The sequence below is a fragment of the Puma concolor genome, chromosome D3 (assembly GCF_028749965.1).
Source record: "Puma concolor isolate L17-30 chromosome D3, mPumCon1.1.hap2, whole genome shotgun sequence".
Classification (NCBI taxonomy): Eukaryota; Metazoa; Chordata; class Mammalia; order Carnivora; family Felidae; genus Puma; species Puma concolor.
The window spans coordinates 22,108,713-22,119,342 of NC_141678.1; the positions used below are offsets into that span (position 1 = coordinate 22,108,713).

General features: G+C 46.5%; 1 long non-coding RNA gene across 3 annotated transcripts in view; it reads left to right on the top strand.

Moving 5' to 3' along the window:
• The window catches only part of LOC147575403 (uncharacterized), a 35,582-nt gene extending 26,931 nt beyond the window's left edge, over window positions 1-8,651 (top strand). For all 3 annotated transcript variants that reach the window (XR_015242357.1, XR_015242359.1, XR_015242358.1), the window contains one exon: window positions 4,034-8,651. This is a non-coding gene — a long non-coding RNA (uncharacterized LOC147575403). The remainder of the gene's footprint in view (window positions 1-4,033) is intronic.
• Window positions 8,652-10,630: the final 1,979 nt, after the last annotated feature.

A 10,630-nucleotide genomic window follows, 5' to 3' on the forward strand; every position in this document is an offset into this window, starting at 1 on the left:
GACAATGAAATGTGAGCAGAAGAGATGTGCACCTCTTCCAGACTCGGGCCAAAAAGCCCCTCCACATACTGTCCTTTTTCTTTCTTTCCCTTTCTGTGGCCAATTTAGAGGCCAATGGTGGAACGTCTTTAATGATGCTTTGGAGGAAGATGATATCATGCAAATTACTGCACAAATCACTACTGCTATTTGGCGTTAGCTCTAGGAGGAAAAAGGAACTAGGAACCACTTTGCCTCTTGATCCAGGCAGAGGGAACAGCATGGGCAAAGGCCACGGGGCAGGAAAGAGAAACCCAAACCAAGCCAGTGTAATGAGCACTGGGAGAGCAATGAAGGACAGTGACATGAGAGGAAGGTGCATGATCCTGATACAAGATTAATGGGTTTGTGGGAGGTTATTTGATGGGTTTGGGACAGACACAGCCTTGGCAGCCTCCGCATCACAGGGGCAGAGCATCAGTTTAAGAAACCAGATTGTAACTAGGAGGGGCTGAACCTAGTAACTTAAAATTTATGTGTGGCTTAGATAGTCATGGAGTTGAGTGGGCTCCATGCCTGGAGTCCCCTGTCCCAGAGTCAGGGCCCCCTGCCCCTCCCAGTGAGGGAAGGGCTTTTCTGTGTTCACAGCCCAGCCTCACCTTAAAGGATCATTCCCAGGTCACCTAGCCTGAATTTGGTGAGTCTTGAAATCAGGTGGCCCAGAACCTCTCTTGGGCTGAGTTCCTCTCATCCTACACAAATGACTCTCCAATATCAGACCTACAGGCTCTTCTTGTGGGCTAGCCTGGGAACCTCACCACATTGTTTTGTTAAACCTCGAGTGACTGACTTACTAATGAAGTGTTGGGCCGGAGCTGCTTGCCTGACCTCCGGGGCTGCTTTTTGCCTGCCCCACCCCCTCCCCCAAAGCAATGTCCTCTCGGGAAATGCAGCTGACCCAGCTGCATCCGTGGGAAGGCCTGGCCCCCACACCTCACCCTCCTAGCCCTGCTGAGGCCTCAGGAAATGACCCTTTTAGCAGCCACGAGCGATCCAGAGGACAATGACAGAGGGACGGAAGCCTGTTTGTCTCAGCTAACTTGTCCCCTTGGGTGGATGCCAGCTGCTGGAAATACAAAACTGAAGATTCAGTGGGAAAATATATTTTTTTTAAAAAAACAGACAATCCTATGGGCTTTAGCCAACTTCTGAGGCTCTGAGGGATTTTGTTTTCTTTAATTGTGTGTGTGTGTGAGTTTAAAACATATAAGGCTCAGAGCATCAAAGACTCTAAAGTTTGGAAGATCAGCTGTCCCACCCAAGCTGCAGGCCCCCCTGTGGCATCTGTCTTCGTGTGGCTGGGCCCCACCTCTCCACACCATTGTTAATCACATCACTCGGCTCTGGCACTGTCCCCACCCCACCTCCACTCACCACCTAGAAGCCCAAGAGCCGTTCTCAAACCCAAATCAAGTCACCCCTTCTAGGGCTCTGCAGGCCAGCTCTGCCTCAGCTCCAAGGGGCTTCCTCACCACCCTCTTTGAAACAGCACCTCTCAATTGTTCTCTCTCAGAGCACTCATTTTTGCACTTAACCCCATCTGGAGTGATCTGGTTTGTTTACACATGCCCGGTGCATAATACATATTCAGTAAATGTTGACTGACTGAATGTTTTTCAGTGGTAGTTGCATTCAGATCAGAGTTGGCTCAGAGAATCCAGTGTTCATTGTATTGCAACAAACATTTTTATTGGCTACAAACTGCGCCAGGGCCGGGAGGCAAATCAATCAAGAATTCCACTCATTTATTTACTCATTCATTTAGAGGGTAGAGCCCTGTATAGGTAGTGATTCCATGGGGGGGGGGGGGGGGGGAGGGGGCAGAGAACAGCTGGAAAACTTCATGGAAGAGGGGATATGGATTTTCCATCAAAAGAGAAGCCAAATGGGATGGTGGACTGTCCAACTTGAAGGAACTGTCTCGTTTGGAAAGTGTGAATGTGAATGTGTTTAAAAAAGGAAGAGAATCATGGAGTGTGGAATTTGATTTATTCCCACTTTGGACTGCCAGGGAAGGCAGAGACCTGGTTTTATGTGGGGCTGTAGAGGGGATACTCAACCTTGTTTGCTGAAACAACGGAGGGATGAATGTAAAGGGCTGAAGTGGGGAGGGGGTGAAGTTGTTCTGTTGCCGTGGAGGCCTTGAATGGCATGCTAGGCAGCCTGGGTTTTCCTCTATGGGCAAGAGTCTAATAAAAATAATGATTTTGAGAAGCCTGTTTTAAGGCTGATGTCAGTGACTCCTGAATTCCAGTTCTCTAGTGATGCAGACTACCACAAGATGCTTCTGGAAAATACAGTTGCCTGGGACCCATCTTGGGAGAATCTGATTCTCTGTAAGCTGGAGTTGGGGCCTGGTCATCTGCATTTTTATAACCTTTCCACACGTTCTCATCATTTACCAGGTTTGGTGACCACTGAGGCTCAGAGAGGTGAAGGCATGTGTCCAAGATTACCCAGCCAAACGGTGGTAGGCGGGGGGCCTTTGACCCAGGTCCATGTGGCCCTCCGTGTTTACCTGCTTCATCTGCAGCCTCCCTCTGGACTAGCTCCTTTCTCGAGTTTTCTTTTCTCCTGGATGCAAGAATCTGGGCCAGGGCTGAGGCTGCTGGCCCTGTTCTCCCTTCCCCTCCCCACCCCCAGCCTCAAAGGTCAGGTACCTCCCAGCCTCCTGCGGGCATGTCCATTTATGGCTCTGTTGTTCCAAAACGTGGCCAAATTTATAAACTCCCCCTTCCCGGAGACACGAAACAATTTGTGCAGAGTATAGTGCGGGGGCAGAGCTAGGAGCTTCATCCGGGGCTTGGACTGCAGCCCTGGCCCAAGCCCAACAAGTTTTGGCGTTGGCCAGGCTGCAGTCCCTCCCTGGGCCTCAGTTTCTCCACCTATAGAGCAAAGGAGCTGGACTAGATCATTCCTGAAGTCCTTTCTAAGTTTAGACACATCCAATTTACTGCTTACAAATGACAATTTCCTAAATCCACGGGCCCAGTAATTGTAAAAGATGGGCTGGAGGATGGACTGTAGCCTCTAGGCTCTTTTGCATTGCTTCTTTTCTTGCTTGCTTGCTTGCTTGCTTGTTTTAAGTTAAAAAATTATCCAAGGAGGGGCGCCTGGGTGGCTCAGTCAGTTGAGCATCCGACTTTGGCTCAGGTCATGATCTCACAGCTGGTGGGTTCGAGCCCCACAATGGGCTCTGTGCTAACAGCTTGGAGGCTGGAGCCTACTTCGGATTCTGTGTCTCCTCTCTCTGTCCCTCCCCTGCTCGCACTCTGTCTCTCTCTCAAAAATAAACATTAAAAGAAATTTAAAAAGTTTTTTTTCAATGTTTATTTTTGAGAGATAGAGACAGAGCATGAGTTGGGGAGGGGCAGAGAGAGAGAAAGGCACAGAATCTGAAGCAGGTTCTAGACTCTGAGCTGTCAGCACAGAGTCCGATGCGGAGCTCGAACCCACAAACCATGAGATCGTGACCTAAGCTGTTAATTGTCTGGCACTTAACCAACTGACCCACCCAGGCACCCCTCATGTTTTCTTTTCTTTAATTTTTTTTTTTTTTGCTAATATTCCATTGTACAGATATGCTACATTTTGCTTGTTCATTTGCCAGTTGGTGGACTCTAGGAGTGTATCCAGTTTGAGGCTATTAGGAATAATATTGCTATGAATGTTTGCATGCAAGTCTTTATGTGGGTATGTGTTCTCATTTCTCTTGGGTGGATACCTCATTCCCAACCTTTTAAACTGCTCTGGCATCCTTCAGTGGAAGGACACACTCTGGTGTTGTAACCAGTCCTCCATCAATGGACATTTAGATTGTTTGCGAGATTTTTATTCTCACAAACCCTGCTGCTCTGTGCTTCTTTGCCCCTCCATCTCTGGATGCATGTGCAAGAAGAGAGATGGTTGGGTTATAGAATATGTACATTTTACATTTGTTGAATTGTTCCCAAATCATCCTCCATGACACTTTTGCCTTCTCTTCTCTTCAAAGGAACAAGAATGGCGTGTGGGAGAGAATCCACTATAAAGTTATCACCACGACCCCTACCCTTCCCATTGAGCCGGAGGGACTGGACAAGGAGAAAGGCCACTTCTGGATAAAAGTCCCTAGGTGTGGCAGTCACAAGATAACTGAGGTCAAGCAGGAGAAAGCAGAGGCTGTTATAAGGACTAGAACTCTTCCTCCCAAGTTCTCCTTTGCAAGCATATAGGTAATGAGCTCTCTGTCACTGGAAATATGCAAGTGGAACCTGGCCAATCATTTGGCAGAGGCTGTAAAGGAGCTCTCAAAATCTGATGGGAAACTGGGCTGTATGGCTGGCTTCTGAGCAGCAGTTTGTCTAAGGGGTTAAGAACGTGGGCTTAGCTGGCAGTGGCCTCTGGTTTAAACCCCAGCTTTGCCATTTCCTAGCTCTCTTTCTTCCATCTTCAGGTAACCACAATTCTGACTCCTATCATCACAGATTTATCTTGCCCATTCTAGAAATTCATACAAATGTCATCACACTGAACATTCTCTTGTATCTGGCTTATTTCATTCAACATTATGTTCATGAATTCCTGAGGGTTTTTTTTTTTTTTTTTTCAAATCTCCCTCCATCCAGTAGGGGACACTCACCAACATTTCATCTTTCATTAATTTCTTCCATCATTGAGTCACTCATTCAACAAATATTTCTTGAGCCCTTGCTGTGTGGGGAGGGCTGGCCAAACAGAGTAACCCATGGCAAAGACTGATGAACTCTGGGTCTCCCAGAATGTTCTTTGACTCAAAACTATTTTGGATACAAATTACAATGGTGAGAGCCCTACTCTGAACTACTGCAGTACCAGGTAGTATCCCCAATAGACAGAGGCTGCACAGCTCAGGCTCTGGCATCCATACACGGGCACTTAGTAGGTGCTTCATAGAAAGTGGCTACAACTGTTCCCTTGGCACAGAAGCACTGTAAGGAGCAGAGACCTCCTCTTTTCTTTTTTTTTAAAGTTTGTTTATTTTGAGAGAAAGAGAGAGCACACACGTGTGAGTGTGAGCCAGGGAAGGGCAGAAAGAGAGAGAGCAAGAGAGAGAATCCCAAGCAGGCTCGTGCTGTCAGCACAGAGCCCAACAGGGGGCTCAATCCCACAAACAGTGATCATGAGCTGAGCCAAAATCAAGAGTCAAGAGTCAGAAGCTTAACGGACTGAACCACCCAGTCGCCGCCCTCCTCTTTCCTAATCCTTCACCGGACCTATATGTCCGGTACCATTTCAATCTACATTTGCCAATGAGGAAAGGATGCTCAGAGAGGTGAGGTAACTTTCCTGAGGTTGCACAGCTAATGAGTGGGTGAGCCTGAGATTCAAACCCAGTCATGCTGAGTGTCAAGTTTGAGCTTTCACCTCTGCTATGGGGAATCAGCTGATGCCTCCTCGCCCTTCCTTTAAGCCAGAATCGCTCTGGACAAAGGTTGTGAACTTTGCTTTGCCATTTCTTGTTGTCTTTCTTCCACTTTTGGGGGGGGGGGGGGTCAACCCAGGATGTTTTCCTGGTCTTGGATTTTGTCTGTTTCAGCTTAAAATCATATTGGAGAGGGTAGGGAGAAGCAGAACTCACCAACAGCAACTCCTGCCCTGCCCAGCACCCTGGGCCTGGGTTCTAGGTGATCTCACTGCAATTTGTCCCCCACCATCCTGCTTCTTGCAGACTGTCTACCTTGGGATCCCCCTGGACCCTCACTCTAAGGTTCTATTAAGTGATCCCTAACGGCAGCATTTTCCTAAGTGATAGGCACAAGATTATACATCTGGGCTAGTTGTTACCAACGCCCTGACTCACCCAGCTCATTCCCGTGAGTGAATGAGCCTTTCATTTTAACTGCTGGCTTTTAAAGGGCCACGCATCTGCTTTTCCAACCACGTAAAAAAGAAAAACGTGGTTCAAAGAAGTAGTTAAGTTTTCTCCATGGGAGCAAATTTTCCAGGGAAGAAAATGTCAATCTTATAATACAATTGAGTGGCCTTCAAAAAATATTTTTTTAGCACATGAAAGTGGAGCTTCTGTGATAGAAGGAGGAGGGTTTTGATTGCTGAGTGACACAGGTTCCCTCTCACTCCTTAGCTACCCACTTCTCTGTGACACTTAATGTTTCCACTGGATGTGGAACCCAGTTTGGGAACCTCTGAGAACACCCTGGCCCAGGAATCGAACCCTGGGTCTGAGCCCCAACGTCATGCTTCATTAGTATGTGACCTCAGAAAAGGGAGTGGCTTCTCTGGACTCAGTTTTCCCATCTGGGAAATAGCACAGTTGTACTAAGTATAAACTTCTTTCTAGTTCCAAGATTCTGTGTTACTAGGGAAAATTTAGTATGAAGCAGTAAACTGTTGGAAATACAGACTTGTGGAAAAAAGAAACAAAGTTCTCTTGTTTGAGGACATCCAGTAAGAAACCAACAGCTATAAAAGTGCTGTCTAGGGTCGCCTGGGTGGCTCAGTGGGTTAAGCATCTGACTCTCTCTCTTGTTTTTTTATTTATTTATTTATTTATTTTTGAGACAGAGAGAGACAGAGCATGAATGGGGGAGGGTCAGAGAGAGGGAGACACAGAATCTGAAACAGGCTCCAGGCTCTGAGCTGTCAGCACAGAGCCCGATGCGGGGCTCGAACCCACGGACCGCGAGATCATGGCCTGAGCTGAAGTCGGCCCCTCAACCGACTGAGCCACCCAGGCGCCCCTCTCTTTTGTTTTTTAATGTTTATTTATTTTTGAGAAGGGGGAGGGGCAGAGAGATAAGGAGATAGAGAATCTGAAGCAGTCTCCACACTATCAGTGGAAAGTCCAATGTGGGCTTGAATCCATGAACTGTGAGGTAATGACCTGAGCCAAAGTTGGACACTCAATTGACTGAGCCACCCAGGCACCCCAAATGCTTGACTCTTGGTCATGATCTTGTGGTTTGTGGGCTCGAGCCTCACCTTGGGCTCTGTGCTGACAGCAAGAAGAAGCTTGCTTGGGATTCTCTCTCTCTGCCCCTCCCCAGCTCAGGTGAGTGCTCTCTCTCAAAATAAATAAATAAGCATTTTTAAAAAGTGTTTTCTTTTTTTTTTTAATTTTTAAATGTTTTATTTATTTTTGAGAGAGAAAGACAAGAGTGTGAGCAGAGGAGGGGCAGAGAGAGAGAGGGAGACACAGAATCCAAAGCAGGCCCCAGGCTCTGAGCTGTCAGCACAGCACAGAGTCCGATGCCGGGCTCAAACTCACAAACTGCAAGATCAGGACCTGAGCTGAAGTCAGACACATAACCGACAACCGACTGAGCCACCCAGGAACCCCCCCCCCCCCCCCGCCAAAAAAAGTGCTTTCTAAGTAGAGGTGCTGTGGGTCTCCTTGCATGAATTGATAAATAAAGGTCAACAGTTTCATTTGCTTCATTATTAGAAAGTAGGTTAATGGGTGCCTGGGTGGCTCAGTCAGTTAGGTGTCTTGACTCTTGATTTTGGCTCAGGTCATGATCTCAAGGTTCATAGGTTCGAGCCCCATGTCAGGCTCCATGCTAACATCTCAGAGCCTGCTTGGGATTCTCTCTCTGCCTCTCCCCGATTCATGCTCTCTCTCTCTCTTTCTCAAAATAAATAAATAAACTTAAAAAAATTTTAAGAAGTGGGTTAAGTCAAATCATTATGCCGTACAGCTTAAACTTATTCAGTGCTGTGCATCAATTACATCCCAATAAAACTGAAAAAAATGGGGATAATATTAAAGTGTTGAGAAAAATAGTACTCAGGAAAAATGTTCTCATAAATCAATGCAAAAAGTCACTAATGTCATTACCATATGTGGCAAGGGGAAACACTCTAGGGGGAAAAAAAAAGAAGAAAGTAGGCTAAAGTTGTCCCCTGCTATCCCATCTGTGTAAATGATTTGTCAGTAATCCTTCTCTCATGCTCATTATATGAAACATACTAAGTAATGAAGAGTCAAACAACATTAATATAGGAAGATACTGAACATCAGACAATTTTAAAAAAATGAAACATGCACTGCAGCCTGGATAACCAATTATTCCTCTTTGCTTAGATTGATTGGTTTCTTGGGACACAGGGCTTCTAGTGCTAAAACCAGGAAAATCCCAGGCAGACTGGGATGAGCTGGTCACCCACCTGACATATCGCAGTTACTTTGTGCTAGACACTGTTCTGAACATTTTTCACATATTAACTTCTTAGATCTGCATCACACCCTTATAAGGGAGGTGCTATTATTATCTCTAGTTTGTAGATCCTCAGGGGGAAACTGAAGCTCAAAGAGGTAAGTGGCTTTTCCAAGGTCACACAATTGGTTGGAGGCATAGCCAAGATAAAAACCCACCCCATAAGTCTCTGATGCCTGTAACTGCTAATATCACATCAACTTGCTCCTAAATTGTGTCTTTGGCAAATCACAGAGCTGTGGCCAGTCTGTGACCAAGGCCAGCCAGGTACTCGGGAGACCCAGGCCTATCAGCTTCTTTGTATCCTGGCTTCCAGCTTGGTGAAATAAGGGGGCTGGTTGGGAACAATTTTTGTAAGCAGGAGAACTTGTCAGACAATCAGGACCCCAATATATAAAACAGACCATAGTCACAAAATTTACGTCGTCAGCATTTAGCTGGAAATTCTTCATGGTGTACAGAATTCCTGAAACTCTGCTCCATAGCCTGAGGCTTTCAGAAACAGAGTGTGAAAACTTGTGGCTTAATTGCTCTCTAAGGACTTTTGGGGCTTCAAAATTAAATCCAACGTTTAATTGAAACATTTCATTCGTTCATGCCACAACAATGTTTGAACTGCGGAAGATTTGCCAGGTGCTGGTCCAGGCACTGGGGCATCAGAGATGAGCTGGACCAGGATCTCTCCACTCTGGCACTATTATTATTTGGGGCTGGGTAATTCTTTGTCTTGTCTTATACCTTGCAAAATGTTTAGCAGCATTCCTGGTATCTACTCACTAGATGCCAGTAGCTCCTGCCCAGTGTGACAGCCTAGAATGTCTCCAGACACTGCCAAATGACCCGGGGCAGGGGGTAAAAAATCAACCCTGGTTAAGAATTACAGAGCTAAACTTATAAAGATCTCTCATCTCGTGAGCTTATGTTCCCTGGGGAGAGACAGACAGCAAATATTTAAAAAGAAATGTGTGGTAAAGTGAAAATGGTGTGATGAGACAGATGTTACTGGGGACCTTCTTCAGCTGGGTGAGCAGAGAAGGTATCTCTGAGAAGATGATATTTGATCTAGAACTGGAATGTGCAGTGGGAAGGAGCCAGTCATGCAAAGATCTGAAGAAAGAGTGCTTCAGTCAGAGGAAGGACTGAGAGCAAAGGCTGAGAGGCTGGACAAAACTTGGCTTGATTAAGGTACAGAATGAAGGCCAGTCTGCTAGGAACATTGAGGATCAGGGCAGAGGCAGGAGAGATGAGCTGATGGGGTATGGAGGACAGGTAGAAATGGGAAGGATCAGTTCATTGAGGGCCTTACAGGTCAAGGGAGGGAGGTTATTTTTAATTATGACCATCTGCTATGTGCTCCTGGGATAGGTCTGGGACACAAATGTGAATAAGATATCCCATAGAGGATGATACAATTAATTCTACCTGGGGTGAGTCTAGGCAGGCTTCATGGTGGAGGCGACATTGACGTTCACTTGAAGGATGAACAAGAATCCATTATGTGGAGAAAAGGGAGCAGTGTAAATTATTTCCCACACACTATGCATGCGATTCTCTCTATGCAAGTTGTTAAATTGCTGGCTTCTGGGTCCTATCCCCAGAGGTGCTAGGGCCCAGGAATCTGTATTTAACACAGCATTGTAATGATTCTGATACAGGTAGAGGGGACCCCACTTTGAGAATGCTGCTCTGTCACTTTCCTATCACTTGTCTGGCGCTCAGCGGAGTATGAATGTCTGGACAAGATTGTTCCAGTTGGAAGGCATTTACTAGTCTATTGTGTACCTGGACTCAGGGATAGAAAACAAAGGCAGAAGGACCCAGTCTCTGCCTCTCTATGTCCCCAGTTATCCCTTCTCTTGTATGAGGAAACAGAGACTCAGAGGGGATAAATGACTTCCTCAAGATCACACAGCTTAGCAGAGGCCCATCTGGACACCAAATTCAGGCCAATGGACTCCCCAGTCCAGTTCTCTTTCCCCTCCACTAGCCATATTCAGGATGTTCTTCCCTGGAGATTTATCCATACACCATCCATGAAGCCAGTGTCTACTGATTTGAAAATCAACTCTGACTCACACCAGAGGGAACGGATCAGTTCACTGAGCAGGCCAGTTGCCAAAAGACTGGGGAGGAGAATGTACACAGGGTGCCTCACACAAAGCTGTGAATGTGCAAGTGTCCCAAATGCTGGTTGTTTTTCTTCCAACTTGACACACATGGAGACGAAGGAAAAATATCCCACCAAAAATGTTCAGACCACAGGAAATATGTTGGCAACTGTCAGAGGTGTGGACAGGGGCTCTTGCAAGAACAGGCTGGTATGAGGTGGGAGCCAGAGATGAGAGTGGGCCTGACTGCTGGGAGTGTGACTAAGGGCCTTCCTTCCCTGAAATCCA